Here is a 13064-nt window from a genome sequence, read left to right on the forward strand (position 1 = left end):
CATTAAGTCGGAAGGCGGTAAGTATGGGTAGTCTAGCTTGTTTGGGGGTATCCAACGACCTTTGGCCAATAAGATTCAGAACTTGGAGCCTAATTTCATGTAGTTGGGCATCTCAGAGAAATGTGGAGTGTTAGCTAGCATTGAGGTTAGACCCACGTTCATTCAGGAGAGCAAGGCCAAACAGTTTGAGGATGAGAATTTGAATGAGCTTAGAAATAAGACATTGTCTGGTAAAGCCTAACATATGGTTCTTAATGCGGAAGGTGTGCTTAGTTTTAAGCGGAGAATTTGTGTTCCCTGAATGGATGACTTGATTAAAAAAATGTTGACAGAATCCCATAGTTCGCGGTATTCCATTCATTCGTGTGGTGTGACCAAAATGTACCGAGATTTGAATCGGATTTATTGGTGGCCTGGCATGAAGAAAGATATAGCCGAGTTTGTGGCTAAGTGCCAAAACTGCCAGTAGGTAAAATATGAGCATCAAAGGCCTGTAAGTTTTCTACAGAGAATGTCAATTCCGGGATGGAAGTGGGAGAGGATATCTATGGATTTTGTGGTTGGTCTTCCCAAGACTTTGGGAAGTTTGATTCTATTTGGGTAGTGGTTGACAGATTGACTAAGTCAGCCCATTTATTCCATTCAGAATAGACTATAATGCTCAGCAGTTGGCTAAGGTTTATGTGAAAGATATAGTGAGGCTGCATGGGGTGCCCCTTTCTATCATCTCAGACCGTGGTATATAGTTCACATCCAAGTTTTAGAGAAATTGCATAATGAGTTGGGCACTCAACTCACTTTTAGTTCAACTTTTCATCCACAGACAAACAAATAGTCAGAGAATACTCTTCAAGTGTTAGAGGACATGTTGAGGGCATGTGTAATCGACTTTGGAGGGCATTGGGATAAGTTCCTACCTTTGTGCGAGTTCTCTTATAATAACACTTACCACTCGAGCATTAACATGGCACCGTTCGAGGCACTTTGTGAGAGGGGATGTAGATCACCCATGGGGTGGTTCAAGACTGGAGATGTGAAACCTTTAGGGGTTGAATTGGTGAAAGATGCTTAGGATAAGGTGAGAAGTATCCAAACAAAACTTCTAGCAGCCCAGAGTCGACAGAAAAAGTATATGGATCGTAAGGTAAGGGACATGTCATTTCAGGCTGGTGAACAAGTTCTTCTAAAGGTGTCACTCATAAAAGGCGTGATGAGATTCAGTAAGAAGGTCAAGCTTAGTCCTCGATACATTAGTCCATTTGAGGTTCTTGATTGTGTAGGGCCAGTGGCGTATATGTTGGCTTTACCACCTAGCCTTTCTGGAGTTCATATCCAGTGTTCCATGTGTCTATATTAAAGAAGTATAATGGCAAAAGAGATTACATCATAAGGTGACACTTAATGTTGTTAGCCAAAGACCTTCAGTATTAGAAGGAAATGATTGCAATTCTTGATCGTGATGTACGGAAGATGAGGACCAAGGAGATTAATTCTGTCAAAGTTCAATGGAAGCATCATCCGGTGAAGAAAGCTACTTGGGAAACCGAGAAGGACATGCGAGACAAGTATCCCCAGTTGTTCGACGATTCAGGTACTACTCTACTCATACTTTAGCCAGTTTTTCCTAGTTGATCACTCGAAGACGAGTGATGGGTAAATTGGTATCTATTGTAACGACCAGTTCCTGTCGTTATAAAAAAGCCAATAGGGAAATAATTTGGGCAAGAAAACTTTTGAATAGTGACTTGAAAAATTGTAGCCTAGTCCAGATTTAGACGATATCTAAGTCAGGCAAGGTCTAGGGAAATTTGGTAATGAATGGGGGGATCTAATTATGGATTTGATAACATGAGTAGATAGCTAAGACGTTAAATAACCCGTATGACTTTACGAAATCAAATTCGAGCGAGTAGAACTCCTGAAACTGATCTTATTATGAAAGGATAGTTTTTGAACGTCATGGGTCGAAGGTGTATTGTGAAATGAGAGTTCGAAACTCAAATTCTGAGGTTTTGTCTCTGTGTAAGCCTGTAGGGCAGGATTATTCCCGTCAGGGTGGGGCCAGTGTGGCGGGATGGGGTTCGCCGTAGCGGCTCAGTCACGAATTAAGTCAGGGAGAAACCCCAATTTCGTTATTTTTCTGCAAACTTTGTTCTTAAGAGTTAGGAGACGACCCATGACAAGTTCTTGATAGTTTTCCACAACTTTTGGTGCTAAAGGTAAGGATTTTACTCCCCTAATCCATTTTTTTGATTCGTAGAACCTAGATTTTTGGTTAGTTATTAGTGGGAGGGGCGGTTTGCCTGAAAATGATGATGGAAAAAGCCCTAGCTGCATATTAGGATAATGGGTTGGTCTTGGGTTATTGGGTTTGTTATAATTCGGATAATTAGACCTTAATTTATTGATCATTGTGTTATATTAATCGTTTATAGACGTAGAACAAGCGGAAAGAATCCGAAAAGGGAAGGATCAAGTTTCTTTGGAGAATTCAAGTTTGGTTTCGAGGTAGGTGATGATTTTGATTTCATGTTTTTGTAATATATGTTGGTAATTTCTTCTTTGTAATGCATGCATGTATGTGAATGAGGCACTATTGATCAAACCTAATGAAATGAGTATGAATGAAAAATTGTATGCCATGAATCAACACCTGATTGTATGATTATGAGTACATTATGAGTGTGATTGTGGTTGTGTTGATTGGACCGAGTATCACCTTCCGACACATACATTAAATCAGGTATAACATTTCGACACATATATTGGATCGGATGTCACGTTCCGACACATACATTGAATCAGGTGTCACGTTCAGACACACTAACAGTTTGGGTGTGGGTTCCATGAGAGGACCATTGTACTGTTGTACTTACTTGTTATTGAGAATGTGGAATTGTACGTTGCTCCTGTAATGATAACTGGTTTATATATATATTGTGTATATGTGTGTGTTTGTTGTGTTGAGATTGCTGGTATATGTTTGCTTACTGGAATAGCCGCGTGATCTTACCAGTATACTGTGATTGTGTACTGATACTGCACTTGCTCTTTCTTTGTTGAGTACAGGGCATCTTCAGGCGGCTACTGAAAGACCTCATTTAGGAGATCACTGATAGAAACTGAATTCAAGGGTGAGCCAGTTCTTCTAGGCTGTCATGAGTTCTTATTCTGTTTAGTGCATTTTCTTCGGACTTAGACTAGTTCTTTAAATATTTTGTTGTTTAGTTTCGGGGTTGTACCCTTTATTCTTAGACTTGTCGTTAGTAGAGTTTTTGTACATTGATTTTTAGGTTCTAAACGTTATTTTCCGCAAATGTTTTGGTAATTGTTTTGTTAAGCTTTCGGAGTTTATGGGAACTCCCTTTTCCTTTAGACATTTAAACATGCTTTCGTATCTTTAAATGTTCTAGTTTTCGTTAAGTTGTGTAGTTGAGTTGTAGTAATGGTTCTCCCACCGGAGGGTTAGTGTGGGTGCCAATCACGACGGTCTGGGTCGTGACTCATATCTCATAAGTTTAGTTAAGTTTCATTTTAGAATTTTATTTTTTATTTTTATATAATAATTTTTAAATTTTATTTTACGTTAAAATATTATATATTATTTACATATTATTTTACAGGATTATAAAAAAGGATAACAATATTTTTGTGGAATTATATCGCTGTTTAATTTATCTTTTTATTTATCTATGTGTAATACTGATTGAAAAATTGAATATATACATTTTAATTTAATAAAAAATAAATTTAATTAAAATTTTGTAATAAATATTTAAAATAGTTTCTCTCTATAAAATAATTTTAATATTAAAAGTACATTAATATTTATCTTTTTTCGTAATTTGACTCAAAAACGTACTTTTAAAAAAGTTAGTCAAATACAATCTGCACTTAAAAAAAAAATACAATCTGCTTTATAAAAAACACTTCTTAAATGAATTAACCAAACACAATTTATTTATTTTTTTACAAAAGTACTTTTCTAAAAAACTATCTTCAAAAATTTAATAGCTTTTAGCATCGCCAAACATGCACTTATTTTCTAAGAAATAACTAAAAGGAAAAAAATTTCCGTCACTGGCTGTCTATGTGTGTATTAAATCTCAAATTGTTTGGCATAAAAACATTAGTTTGTTATTATTTTAAGACTTTCTACATAAAATTTATTTTTCATAAATAAATAATTCATTAGTTTTTTGTTCATTTTTATAAAAACTAAGAACATACCCTAATTTTTCATTACAATATAAATTGATATAAAAATCTGCATATATTTATTTTTTTTAAATTAATAATTTCGATACAATTTGATTCGATCGATTTATACCATTTTTAAAGATCAATTGACACCCTATCTACATGTTACTTGGAAAAGAGATTTGGCTGAAGTACACAAACGGTTGATTTTACGACCATTATTTAAAGTATAGTCAAAATTAAATTTTAAATGTTCAGTTACTTAAACTTGATTTCAAATCTATGAAATTGAAGTTAAAATCCAACTTGAAATTATGAGCAGCAGGTGTTTGTGTCTGGGACTTGTCAAAGCAAACGCCATATAATTTGAAAACACGTAATCTTCAAACAATTTGAAATCAAGCAAACTTTAGGCATTTTTGTCTAAAGTTTTAACATGAAAATTTCAAACTTTAAACATTTCTATTTAAATTGTGTATGACAAATAAATTTTAAATAATTTTATCTGAATCTATACCCTAGTTTTGGATTTCTATGGTTCAGACGTCCAATTGCTCATAACATGGTTTAAAAAAGGAAAAGACATCAATTCCCCCTTGAATTTGTCCTGAGAAGTCAGCTATACGCTTAAACTATCATAGTAATCTATTACACACTTATATTACTCAAAAGTGAATTTTCTTACCCCCTAAAATTGATGTGGCAAAAAAATCAAACAAAAATAAAAAAATAGGCGCGTCAGTTTGAAATTAAAGTGATAAAAAAGGTTAGAATCCTCTTTTCCACCCCCACCCCCACACCTCTTCTTCTTCGCACCCCACCCATTGTCCATCTTCTTCATTCTTTATTTTCATCACACTTCTTTAATTTTTTTATCACACTCTTAAAGCACAATTTTTTTTATTCTCAATTAAGTTAATTCTCATAGATTTGTTAGTTAATAATTGTATTTTATCTAGAAAAGTTTCGATTGATTGTTTCTATCTTTGTCATTTTTTTGACTTTGTTAAAGAAATTTTTGTTGTAATTGATCGATTTTTGGGTTTAGTGGTGATAGCAACTTTATGGGTTTGGTGGTGATGGGTGGTGGGTGACAAAAAATAAAAGAGGTAATTGAAGATGGTGATGAAGAAAAAATCGATATTAATAATGGTGGTGGTGATATTTGGTGTTGGGTGACGAGAATAAAAATTGAAGATGATATAGTGATGGTGAAGAACAAAATCAATAGTGAAGGTGGTCAGATATGATTTTTCCGATGAATTGAGTATTGAAATGGGTGGGATTTAGTGATGAAGAAGATATAATTATTAGAAGAATTTAAATAATTAATTAGGGATTAATTAGAGTAAAATATAGTTAACAAAAGAAAAGTTAATTAATAAAGAAAATAAAATATTATAATTTATGACATGATGCTGATGTAGCGTTGATGTGGCAGCGAGTGTAATACACCACATAATGTGAGAGTGGTATTACACGTCTCAGGATAATAATAAATTCACTTTTGAGTATTAAAGGTGTGTAATAGGTCACTCTGATAGTTTAAGAATATAACTGACTTTTTGAGATAAATTCATGGGAAAATCTATGCCTTTTCCTTTAAAAAAACATGTAATCATTTCATCCGACTTATTAAATACTGATTGTATAACTAATTATTTAAAATGGATTAAATATGAATATAGTCCTTGCTATCTACCAAAATATGGATATTTAGACAGAAAATATAAATATCCATATTGTCAACACTCATTTGTCTTTTGCTTTTTTTTTTTTTTTTTTTAAATAATTCCTTGCTTTCTAGATTATGAGTGTTTAAGCTTATTTTGATTTTTATCTTATGTTTTTACTTAATTATTTCTGAAATCATAAATAACATAAATATTGATCAATTAATCAAATTTTTATATGTTAAATCAGAACAAATTAAATACTTTGTTCATTTTCATTAATCTGATTTCGACTTTTTATATCGTCTCAATTTACATGTTTGTCCCTCCTAGTTAGAATATTTACATATTTTTATGTCCAAGTATGATCATAATTAACAAAGTTACAACTTCAATTGCCATTTTATTGGCAAAAAGTATAGCAACACTTAACTAGTCCTTTCTATAGTAATGGATAACTAATAATTGACACTAGATGTATTAAGAGATCATTATTAAGTAAGGAAACTTACTTAATTTTACATGAACTTAGTGCTAGCTTGTCCGATCAAGGTTTTAAAAGTAAAAAATATTTATTAAAAAATACGAAAATATTTGATCAAGTTTTTTTAAAAAAACTAATTTATAAGAGTAGCAAAAGTTGTTTTTTTTTAAAATTCAAATGTAGTAATCTCACATTATGTTTGTCAAAGTAATATCCTAACTTTTAAAAAAAAATTGTCATGATTTACTAAATTCATATTTGATTTACAAATTGCAATAAAAAGAATTGAGAAAGTATGATTATCTTAATTCTTTGAAGGCACATGATAACTTAAGAAGATGTGCTTATTTTCCTCGTCTCAAAATAATTAATATAATTTGTATGTATATGCTATAATAATAAACCTTTTTTAAAAATAAAAAAACTTATAAAAAGGACTCAACTTTATTGCTATGGGCATTTTGATAAATTTGTTTAAAAAGCCTTTTTCAATTATGTTATATGCATTTTGATAAAGTATATACTGTCTCAAATAATTAGTTTCTTCAAATACTTTATATTCTTTGTGTAATTAGTTTTTTCTTTCCTTTTTTCTTTTCCTTCCTTTTACTCTTTACTCAATTCACTACAATCTTCTTCCTTTTATGTTGTTATTTCCTTCCTTGTCTCCTTATTCTTTTCTAATTATTATATCATAAATCATTCTTTACTATTAGAAAAGAGAATCAAAAAAAAAAATTCTTATAACTTTTCATTTGTGAAAAAGAAAAAAATAGAATGTGAGAACTAATACTTCATAGTAGCATCATTTTTACGGTTCACAAATTGAATGTTAGAGGACATTTTGATGTCTTTCGATCTTTAGTATAGTAAATTCCTAAATAGGATTTCGTTTTTATTTTGATAGATCTGTTGTTATAATTCTTATAGGCATAAAATGGTTAAATATGCACAGATATATTCTAATAAATTCATTTGTATAACCAATTCAAAATTTTAATTTATCTGAAGTAGTAAATCTTCTTTTGCAATGATTCTTCAATTTTGTCAATTTACCTTCATATTATGTGCTCTCCTGTCTGATTTCTTTTGTACAAACAAATAAAAATTTTGATTTTTTTGAGGTAGTAAAGCTTTTCAAGAATTCAATTTACCTAAAGTAGTAAATCTTTTTTTGCAATGATTCTTCCATTTTGTCAATTTACCTTCAGATTATGTGCTCTCATGCCTAATTTCATTGTATAAACAAATCAAAAATCTTGATTTACATTAGGTAGTAAAAAAAATAAATTCGGCAATGATTCTTTAATTTTGTTGGTTGACTTTCAGATTATGTGCTCTCATACCTATTTTTTAATTGATTTATTGCAATAACTTCTTGACAACCGTTACAACTGTTTATCCTCAATTGCAACAATAAAAATATCAATCATGTTAAAAAATTTAATTATCCTCTTTAATTGTAGGTTAATAAATGCATTAGCTGTATTTAGTAGATTTTTATATTAAAAAATAAACGGAAAAGGGTCAAAATTGCCCCCCAAACTATATGAAATAGATCATTTATACCCTTCGTTACATTTTGGGATCAAAAATGCCCCTGTTGTTATCCTAAGAGACCACAAATACCCTCAAGAGTTAACACCCCAAATTTTTGTTGACGTGGCAAGCCACGTGGGACTAATCCTTCCACCTAAGCGTTGCCAACTAGGATTCACTACAAAAGAACTAGACCTTTAGCGGCAACAACAATCGCCACAAAAGCCCAGAAAATCGTCACTAAAAGTTTTTAACATTAAATTCTAATTTGTGTTTTTTTCTTCATTGTTTTAAAAAAATCAAATATGATATCGATTAAGTAGGAGTTTGAAGACACTATATGTTTTATTTTTATGTCATATGTAAATGTATAAAATGTACAATGATGCATTATATATATATATATATAGTAGGAGATTTGAATCGAGAAGTAATTTTGATTATTTTTCGTAATTATATTGGATGTTTTTAATATGGATATTGCAAGTTATTTAATTTAGAAAATTAGGTCGCAATCGAAAATTAATTATCATATTTTTTTGTTGAAAAAATAGGTTTTACTAGCGAATGGTTGTTGGAGCCTTAGTCGCCACTAAAAATCACTCATAACCTTTAGTGGCAATATTTTGGGATTTTGTGGCGACTTTGTCGCCACTAAAAGTTAAGTTCTTTTGTAGTGAATCTTAGTTGGCAATGCTTAGGTGGAGGGATTAGTCCCATGTGGCTTGCCACGTCACTAAAAAATTGGGGTGTTAACTCTTGAGGGTATTTGTGGTCTCCTGGGATAACTGCGGGGGTATTTTTGATTCCAAAATGTAATGGATGGTATAAGTGGTCTATTTCGCATAGTTCAGGGACAATTTTGACCCTTTCCGAAAAATAAATATAAAAGTTCAAAAATTGAGAAAAAAATAAATAAAATTGGTGACCAAGAAAATAATTACATAGTAGAATCAAAATTGGGTTCATGCTATATGAATTTGACTATGGAAGTTGTTTGGTATGCCTCCTTTTGTTTTGACTATAATAGATTAGGGAGTTGGGAGAAGTAGGGTTTAGGAGGGGGTGGGAAAACTTCATATTTAAAGTCAGCGATTGATATTATTGTAATTATATATAGTTAACATAACTGTAGATTTGAAAGTAAGTTAACACAAATAACTTAGTGTGAAAATTTTTTTGTTTAAGAGAAGCAGAATTCACGAGCTATCTCTGTAGGGTGTTTTCATATTCTGGACCAAACTCGATCAATTTAAGGCTACAATCACTTTTGTACGCTTAAGAAACTATTCCAACAGTCTCTATTTCTGCCCTCCTTTGTATTCTTTATTAATTAATGAGGAAAGTACATAAATGAACCACAAAATATAAATTAATTACAATTCTATAGCTCAACCCAAACTAATTTCAGCAAATACAATTCTCCTAAAATAAATGGGAATTTTTTCAAAATGTCAATATTTTAGCATTTAATAGGATTCATTAGCCACATTTTCAATATTTATTAAAAGTGTCAATATTTTAGTTTGTTATATATCTGATTTATGTATTTTTTTTAATTTGAAAAAATACAATTATTTAATAATAGAAAGGAGAAAATCAAGGAAGAGAATATTTCAAAAAAGGTAAATATCACTTAATTTTCTCATCAATTGCATTTTCAAAAAAACTCAAATGTGTGCCTTTTTCAATGTATTTTTTTTTTCTAGAATTTTTTAATCTTTTTTAAATCGTATTCATTTCAATATGTATACTATTTCTATTCATTCTAGTTTTCATGTTGTATTTTGTATAATGAAACTTGTATTTTTTTTATTAGTTTGTATTCATTCCAATAGGTATGCCAAATGAATCTGTAGTTATTTAAGAAACATATTTGTATTCACGTATTTTTTTGAATGTGTACTTTTTTTCTTTTCAGAATCTTGTATCTTTTCTCAAGTAGTATTCATTTCAATATGTATTTTATTTCTATTTGTATTCATTCTAGTTTTTATGTAGTATTTTGTATAATAATCTATAAAATACAAAAAACAGTATGATGAAAAACTGAGAATGAAGTATAAAACTGAAAACGAATAAGTTAATATTTGTTGCAATCATTCTTAAATAAAATACATAACTAGTTGGCATACCTTTAGAATGAATACAAAGTAGGAACAAACACCAGATTCATAAACCATGCAACATGAATTTTGAATGAATACAAATATTAATAGGATACATACAATTTTGAATACAAATTGAGAAAGGATACAAAATTCTGAATTTTTTTTATAAAAAACAAAACAAACTAATAGGAAGTTGTTCTTCCAATAAATAAAGGGAAAAGGGACGGATTTACCCCCGAACTTTAATAGATGGTACGTATATGCCCTCCGTTATACTTTGCATCCACATAAGCCTCTGCCGTCCAATTATAGGTACACATATACCCCTCTCACTAATGGACCCCTAATTTCTTACACGTGTCTTAATCCTATTGACCTACCCGTTTGACCCTTTTTTTTAACCCATAACCCAACTATCCGCCCCATAACCCAATACCCACCCAATTTCCTCTAAAAGGAATCCTAATTAAAACACCCAAATTAACACACCAAAATCCATCCCTTTTCCCTAGTCGGAGGTCCCCGCGTATCTCACACACCAAAATCCTAGTCATCGCCTGTATCCAACTCTCCGCCGCGATTCCAGTTTGTCTTCGTCGATTCCAACTTGTCTTCGTCAAATCTATTGTGTGTTCTTCGATTCAACTTGTGTTCGTCAAAGGTACCCAAATATCCCATTCGATTTCATAGTTTTCTTGTTTTGCTATTTTTGATTTGCTTTCATATATGGTAAATCAATCTGTTGTTGCTGTTTTTTCGGTAGTTTTCTTGTTGTTTCTTTATTTATTGTGTAAAATATGTGTTTTATAGTGAAAATCTTTCTAGGGTTCACATTCTAGTTATTGGATTAAAGAAATGTTTTTTTAGAGTGAAAATGAAGTACACTTTATAGGGTTTCACTTCCAGAAAATGAAGTTCACGTTCCAGTTTTTGTGTTAAAGAAATTTTTTTTTGTTTGTATTCATGCCTTTATGTTGTGGACCTTTAGTTTATGATTTGTTGGTTTGGTAAAGTATAGTTTCAGATTCCCTTGACTTTGTCTACTTTATTCCATTACTTTGTCTACTTTATTCCACTATTTTATTTTTTGTTGGGATTTTTTGTTTGTATTCATGCATTTATGTTGTGGACCACTTTGATTTAATAAGAGATAATGCTTCTTTAATTGTTAATTGTGGACCACTTTGAGTTAGTAAGAGATAATACTCAATGTTACTAATTGAAATTCTTAAGTCAATGTGACTTAATTAACTAACTTACCTACTTTAATCCTAATGTGACTAACTTACTTAATCCAAATGTGACTTACTTAACTAATTGACTTACTTAATCCTAATGTGCTTACTAATCCAAATGTGACTTACTTAACTACTATGACTTTCTTAACTTACTCAATGTGACTTAATTAACTAAATTACCTACTTTAATCCTAATGTGACTAACTTACTTAATCCAAATGTGACTTACTTAACTAATTGACTTACTTAATCCTAATGTGCTTACTAATCCAAATGTGACTTACTTAACTAAAATGACTTTCTTAACTTACTCAATGTGACTTAATTAACTAACTTACTTACTTTAATCCTAATCCTAATGTGACTAACTTACTTTAATCCTAATGTGACTTACTTAACTTACTTATTTATGCTTACTAATTGACTTTCTTAACTCAATGTGACTTAATTAACTAACTTACTTTAATTCTAATGTGACTTACTTAACTTACTTACTTATGCTTACTAATTGACTTACTTAACTTACTGTCTTATGCTTACTAATTGACTTTATTAATTCAATGTGACCTAATTAACTAATTTGACTTAATCCTAATGTACTTACTAATTGACTTACTTAATTCTAATGTGACTTATACTCACTGTTACTTATTTACTAATTAACTTACTTATTTATGCTTACTACTTGACTTTTTTAACTCAATGTAACTCATTTACTAATGTGACTTATACTCACTGTTACTTATACTCATTGCTACTTATTTACTAATTAACTTACTTATTTATGCTTACTAATTGACTTTCTTAACTCAATGTGACTTATACTTACTGTTTTTTACTAACTGTTACTTGTGTTATTTCATTACTCTTTATAGGTCATTAACATGGTTGAAGTTACCATATACTTTCATTATGGTGGTGAGTGGCTAACCAGTCCAGAACCACATTATGATAGAGGATGTCTGACTTATTGGAAAGGGTATGATCCTGACCTAATATCTTTTATTGACTTAGTGAATGAGTACATTAATAAGTTAGGTTTTGTTGGTGTGCAAGAACTTATTGCACTTGCTCCAACTGGGGAAATATTTTGAAATAATAGGTGATGAGGGAGTTAAGACCTTAACATTTTTTATCTCTACTGAGTATAAATCTATTCACTTGTTTGCTACTGAAGATTGTGAATTGTCTGTTGATGTAACTGATATTGTCATGCATGATAGGTCATTTCTACTTTCACCAATTGTTAATAAGGGCACAGACTGTAGTGAAAGTGAAGATGACAGTAATAATGGAATGGTATTTAGTTGTTCAGATTATGATACAGATGAATTATAAAATTTTGTTACTAAAAAAAGAGGAATATAACTAATAGATTGCAAGATTATAAGGAGATTATTAAGAGTATGGCCTTCAAGGACATAGCTGAAGCAAAACAGTTTTGTAAACTTTATGCTCTAGCTAAGAAGGTAGAACTAGTTGTGGTGAAGAGTGATAAAAAAAGATTGAGGTATACATGTGTTGTTGATGGTTGTCCATTTTTACTACTTATTTCTGGGGATTTGACCACTCCTGAAGTTAGTGTCAAAACACTTGTAGATCATATAGAGTGTGGAACAACATATGATAACTCTTTAGTAGATTACTCAACAATAGCCTTGTATTTTAAGGACAAATTGCAAAGTGACCCCAAGTACAAGGTCAAAGAAATGAAGGCTGATTTACATAGAGTTTTTTGAGCTAAATGTAAGTGAAGCAAAGTGCAAGAGAGCCAAAAAGGAGGTACTGTAGAGTTTAAAAGGTAGCTTTGTAGACTCTT

The sequence above is a fragment of the Solanum verrucosum genome, unplaced genomic scaffold, assembly GCF_900185275.1.
Source record: "Solanum verrucosum unplaced genomic scaffold, falcon-dt-bn FXZP01000878.1, whole genome shotgun sequence".
Taxonomy (NCBI): domain Eukaryota; kingdom Viridiplantae; phylum Streptophyta; class Magnoliopsida; order Solanales; family Solanaceae; genus Solanum; species Solanum verrucosum.